The sequence below is a fragment of the Propithecus coquereli genome, unplaced genomic scaffold, assembly GCF_000956105.1.
Source record: "Propithecus coquereli isolate 6110/MARCELLA unplaced genomic scaffold, Pcoq_1.0 Scaffold563, whole genome shotgun sequence".
In the NCBI taxonomy this organism is placed as follows: Eukaryota; Metazoa; Chordata; class Mammalia; order Primates; family Indriidae; genus Propithecus; species Propithecus coquereli.
The window spans coordinates 1,666,311-1,672,604 of NW_012151541.1; positions in this window are offsets into that span (position 1 = coordinate 1,666,311).

A 6,294-nucleotide genomic window follows, 5' to 3' on the forward strand; every position below is an offset into this window, starting at 1 on the left:
TGTGCATGGGGAGGATGTGGGGATGCAGGGTGTGCATGGGGAGGTTGTGGGGTTGCAGGGTGTGGGGGAGGGTGTGGGGGTGTAGGGTGTGCATGGGGAGGGTGTGGGGGTGTAGGGTGTGCATGGGGAGAGTGCGGGGGTGCAGGGTGTGCATGGGGAGGGTGTGGGGGTGTAGGGTGTGCATGGGGAGGCTGTGAGGCATGTATGTGATGTGGGGGGTGGTGTGGATGTGTGTGGGGTTCGAGGGGGAAGGGGTGGGGTGTTTGGGGGCATGCACAGTTCGTGTGATTACCGTGGCTTTGGGTCCCTCGTAGTCTATCGGAGGATTGTCCTCATTTGGGAGTTAGCATTAATTGAAGATATTCTGCCCTATTATCAGACCACATGTCTAGCTTGCTGGTTCAGGAAAGTGGTAGTGGCAGAGGGACAGCAGTGGGGCTTGTGGACACGTGGTGCAGAGCCTCCCTATCAGCCTCCCTGTCCAGAGGGAGGCAAAGAGCTTGCCTCAGCGTGGTGTGGGGGCTGCTGGGCGCCTTAGCCGGTTCCCATGGACGCTGGCTCGGCCTTTTTCTGCTTGACTTCCTTTGGCCCTGCTCAGAGCTGAGCAGGTGGCTGTCAGCTGCTGGCAGCCCACCACCCACGCAGCCTGGCCCTGCCCGTCGGTTCCTGCAGCCAGGCTTATAGGCAGTCCCCCCACTTTTCCCACAGATGCACCCCCACATGGGGGCTGCTGGCCCTGCCTGCTGTGTGTGCGATCATCCTGGGGACCAGTACCTGGGGTCCTTCTGAGGGCAGAGCTTCGGCACATCTGTGCTGAGTGTGTAACTGTGGAGGGAGAGGACAGGGCTGGGGCCGAGACTGTTTCTGAGTATCACCACCATGCTAGCCTCCCCACATCGGGTCTGTGGCCCCTTCCCAGCTCTGCAGTGGCTCCAGTGAGAGACCCAGGGCAAAGCCACTTAACCCTTAGTGGGCCTCCCTCTCCTCCTCTGTGACAGAAAGGAGGAGCTTGTCATGGAGAAGAGAGAGAACCTTTCAGAAGTCTGAGAAAGGTGTGGCTGGGCATGGTGGTGGTGGTTCTTGCCTGTTATCCCAGCACTTTGGGAGGCCCAGGTGGGAAGATTGCTTGAGGCCAGGAATTTGAGACCAGCCTGGGCAACATAGCAAGACCCTGTCCCTACAAAAAATAAAACAATTAGCAGGCATGGTGGTGCTTGCCTATAGTCCCAGCTGCTTGGGAGGCTGAGGTGGGGGTCGGGGGATATCTCTGAGCCCAGGAGTTCAAGACTGCAGTGAGCTATGATCGAGCCACTGCACTCTAGCCTGGGAGACAAAGCAAGACCCTACCTCAAAAAAAAAAAAAGTCTGAGAAAGGTGCAACCAGAAAATACCCAAAGAATTGTTATGATTGAATGAATTGGAGACACTGGATAAAAGCATTGGGCCTCAGCAAAGATATCCTCCTTCCAGAGGATGGTCTCACTGGCAATATTTGGTGGCCTCTGGTCAGTCTGATGCCTTTGTGGTACCCTGACGTACATCCCTATCCCCTTGCTGTGGAGTTGGGCCCTCATTTGAAGCACCCCTCAGCACTGCCTCCTTGTGCCTTGCAGACCCTGATGGGTTGGGCCAGCCCAGCTCGGAGACTTGGGGAGTCGGGACCCACTGTCCTCTCATCTCCTCCCTCCGGGGAGCCCTCTAGGCAGAGCAGAGCCTTGTTGGCCTGTTCTGTCCTCACTTGGGTGCCCTGGCTGGATGGGAACAGCTGTGACCTGCTTTATGGACTGTGCCTAATGGGCTGGACTCCTCCAGGGAGTTGGCCCCACCCACACAGGAATCCCGGAGAACTGGATTCCCAAGGGCACGAGACAGGGAAGCTGAACAGAGGCTGGAAGTGACAGGTGACAATCTGGGCCTGCAAGAAGCACATGGTGTGTTGAAGCAAAGCTGAGCAGGAGGATGGGGTTGGGAGGAGGCAAGGGCTAAAGAGAGCCACTGTGTCCCCATCTCCCACTCTCTCCACTCTAGGTGCTCCTCCAGAGAAGCTTCCTTTCTACTTTGTGGGATCTGCAGTATCTGCAGGGGGTCTCGGGCGTCCTACATGTTGTTGATTGGAAATGTTCAGGTGGTTCTTCTGGTTTGGGATGGGCTGGTGTGAAGGCCGCGTGTGAAGAAGTTTCCTCAGGAGTCCCCTCAGCTGGAGGCCAAGGTTGGCAAGGAGAAGGCATCCTGGGACCTGCCCTTTTCCTCCCCACCATCCTGTCCCACCACCTTTCTCTGGGAGGCTGAGGAAACCGGGGAGTCCCTCGCAACTACCATGCCCCTTAGAGGGAAGCTGGGGTGAACTGGCTGCAGGGTGAGGGAGGAGCGGGAGGAGAAAGTAGGAAGCGTGAACCAGACAGCGCGATGTGGCTGCTCTGGCTCCTGAGATGATTCCTGGGTTAGAAATCCACATACTGCCAAGACTTTGCTTTCCTCTTTGCCAAACGTTCCATTCAGTTGATTGCCAGCTGCTGGTCCCTGGCCCCAAGATCTAAATTGCCGGCTCTAGAGGAAGGAAAGTTTGTGGAGGAGCCACAAGCCGCCTCACGTCTTCCATCCCCGTCTCTCCTCGTACTCAGAGCCCAGAATCTGCAAGGATTCTGTGTGTGCGTGTGAACAGAACCAGCTGACCAAGTACGTTTCTCAGCTGGAACCGAGGACTCCAGGGCTCTGAATTAAAGGCAGCCATGCATGGGAACCTGACTCCATGTACCCCGTGTTCCAGCAGGCTCCTAGCACCTGTCCCTCTGCTCGTCTGGGACCCAGAAAGACTTTATAAAACTCTTGTATCCACTTTGGCTTTGAATTAGTAGAGTCCAGGGTATGCCCAGGGAATAGAGGGATGGGGTAAGTTCTGGTATGAAATGCTGAACCAGGTGGGGCTGCTTTAATTTGGCTAAGAAGATGCTAGAGAGGATGCATGTGTGGGAAGAAAGCCCAGGCAGTTATTTATCTGCTAACATCAGGAGCTAAATGAGAGCTGCACAGAGGGCACGGCACATGGGCTAGACAAACGCAAGACCCGTCGGTGCCTGTGATTCAGTAATGGACATCAAAGACGCGTACAGAGCTGTCCTGTGGGTCTGAAATTAGGAAGCAGGGATCAGATGCACGGCTGTTGGAGGCAGGGAGCTGGCCTACTGCACCTTCTTGATATACCTTCCTGCGGGAGGAGTCGGATTCCTGGCCCGCATGTTGGTGTTCCCTGTTAGAGGCGGGCTGTGGGAGGGGCAGGTGGAGCTGGGCAGCAGGTGTGGAGTGAGCTGCGGGACGTGGGTCCCTGGCTGCAAAGCCAGTGGGATTTGGGGTATGGGTGAATGTGGGTGCTGGGGGATGGACAGAGGCAGGGGTCCTCTCTGAAGAGAAAACTCTGGAAGCCAAAGGGGTTAAGTCCTTACGGCTTCTAACCCTTTGACCCTGTCTGCCCTGAGGGTAGGTGCTGAGGGTCCCTTCCTAGGGCAGTCCTAGACTGAGTTCTCTTCTCTTAGGAAAAACTGCTAAAAGTCAGTATACCCAAGGCTGAGACCTTCTGTATTTTTCACCCCCTTGTTTGAGAGCTCTCCATTTTCCCTGCTCCGTGAATATGCTCCAAGACATGCAGTGCCTTCCCACCTTATGCCCCAAGGGGGATTTAATAATTATTTATGTATATATCTACCATCTTTGCGAGATTATAAGCTCCCTGGAATTGTGCAGTGGTCATTTGAGTACTCCTAGTGTTTGTATATGTATGTGCCTGGCATGGCGTGTAGCTGGTACTCAACACCCACTGGGAAACAAGTCTGTGGTTCAGGATGTAGGGAGGAGATTGCCCAGACTTATGTAGATCCTTCCAGTCCCGAGCAGAACAACTCTGATGTGGTGCCTCCAGAAAGAAGGCAGGAAGCCTTTCCAGCCACCAGCTTCAGTGCTGGCCCCTGGGGCCCCTCCTTCTCTGGCCTGGGGACTGAGCGGAGCCAGCTCCACTGGAGGGAGTGTCCTCTCCTTTCTCTCCACCCTTTGACTCTGGACCATTGTGTCACCCTGCCCCCATCCCTTTTCCGCCCCCAGCCATCTGCGGGCAGCTGTGTGGACTAAGTTTGGTGCCTGGTGTTGCTTAGACCCTGGCACCGACCTGCTTGGCTACAAGCATGCCCTCTTCCTTCATCAGCTGACTGCCTGGTGCTTTTTGGGGTCCCTTTACCCAGTTCCTTGTCTTCCTAAGAGTTCCAAAACCCTCGTTTGTGGGGTCAAACCCAGCTGCACGTGTGAATTACCTGAGGGACTTTTGAAACATGATGAGTCCAGGGACTCACCCTACTGAATCAGAACCTCCAGGGGAGGGGCCAGGAATTCGTGTGTTTAGAAAACTTCCCAGATGACAATCTCCGTCATTCAAATGTGGACTGGATGTTAGATAATATTACTGTGTCAGTGTTAAATTTTGTGGGTGTGCTAATGGCATCGTGTTTATGTAAGAGGATTTCCTTGTTCTTAGGAGAGTCAAGCTGAAGTTTTTAATGATTAAGCAGAGAAAGAGAGCAAATGTGGGGAAATGTTAACAATTAGTGCATGCAGGTGGTGAAAGGAAACTGGCTGTCTTGGACCTTTCAGACGATTTCCAACTGCTCTCTAAGAGATGCACACTCGGAGCGAACGTGGCCAGGGTTACCAAGTTGCACAACACCAGGAGGCGCCATTCACATGGTTTTCTTTGCTGTTTTCAGGGGGTGTTCGTTCACGTAGAATACAATGTGTGGGGTGTTCCCTGGAGTTGGGCTGCATAGTAGTGGCGGCCCTAGTCGTCTCCTCCTGGATGGGCTGCAGATCTACCCTTCTTCTTTCCTGGGACCTACGTGGCTATTTGCTTTTTTTACAGAATCCCTAGTAGCCCTTGAGGACTAAGGGAATGGAGCAATTTCTAATGTGTCAACCCAGCAGAGGCTGAAAGGGAGGAGGGAGGCAGGAAACATGAGACCCTGATTCCTAAAATACTTTGTGTGTGTCTCCTACCTCTGGAAAATGAAATCTGGGGCTCGAGTTCTTGGAGGAAGCCAGCCTCTTCCTGCTGTTCCCGCCTTTCTCCTTGGCCTCTCTGGACTCCCTGTGCCTGGCTGCTCTCTGAACCCTCACTTCACCTTGCGGGTGGCTCTCCTGGTCCTGCGGGGGATGCTGTCTGTCCTACCTCCTCACCCCCATCTCTCAGCGTCAGAGTGAGCTGACTGCTGAGCTTTTTGGAAGGAACAGCTGCCAGTGCGGCCCGGCGTGAGATCTCTCCACGGGCTGGGCTTCCTTCCCTGTGTGGCTGAGACAGTCTGGCGGTGTCCTGGCCCAGAGCCAGGGGGACGGTGGTTAGAAAGGGGTAGCTCGTCTTTCCTCCATCTGAATTGCAGTCTGGAAAGAGCCTCAGGAGCGGGGCCTGCTTGGATCACCCTTGGGCCTTTCCTTCTGTTTCCTATGACTTTGGAGTCCTCTGAGGCATTTGAATTAGGGAAATCAGTAGGTCTGAGTCAAAGAATCCCAGAGCTGGAAGGCACTTTGTGTGGTTTTCTTGTCCATTTGTGCACCTGCCTCGCAGATGCCAAACCCAGTCCTGTGTTGGAAGGACCTTAAGGAGGCACACCACCCGCATCCTGATATCGCCCGTCTCCACGTCTAACAACTCCTCGCCACCAGAAAGCTCTGTCTTCACATCCCCCTTCAAATACATTGTTCTCGGTGGAAATAAGGTGAATCTGGAACTCAAGGAGCTTAGTGGGGGTGACAGTTCCAGGAACGTGTAATTTTGAATAAAATATTTTAAGAACATGTTTGAGATACACAGTTTGCTATTGGGAGCATAAAGAAGGGGTCCAATCTGGGGGTTCTGAGAAGGCTTCCTGCAGAACACGCTGTCTCAGAAGGATGCGTTAGAGTCACACAGGCATGCCGAGGAGAAGGAAGAACTTGACCCAAATCACAGAGGTATCAGATACATGGTGACAAATGGTTGATTTTGAGAGGGAGAGGGGGGCTGCAATGAAGGTCTTGCGGAGGAATCAGATAGAGAGCCTTCAGAGGGCTTTAAGCAAGGAGGGAGGTGATCAGATTTACACTTTAGGAAGAACCCTCAGGCTGCTGTGTAGAGGAAGCCTCTAAAAGGGACAGCTTAGTAGGAGGAAGAACTTAGAAGGCCATGGTAATAGCCCAAGTGAGAGAAGATAAGGGCTCGAATTAGGGCAGCCGCAGTTAGAGTAGAAAGAAGAACCAGCTTTGGGAAGTCTCGCAGAGGAA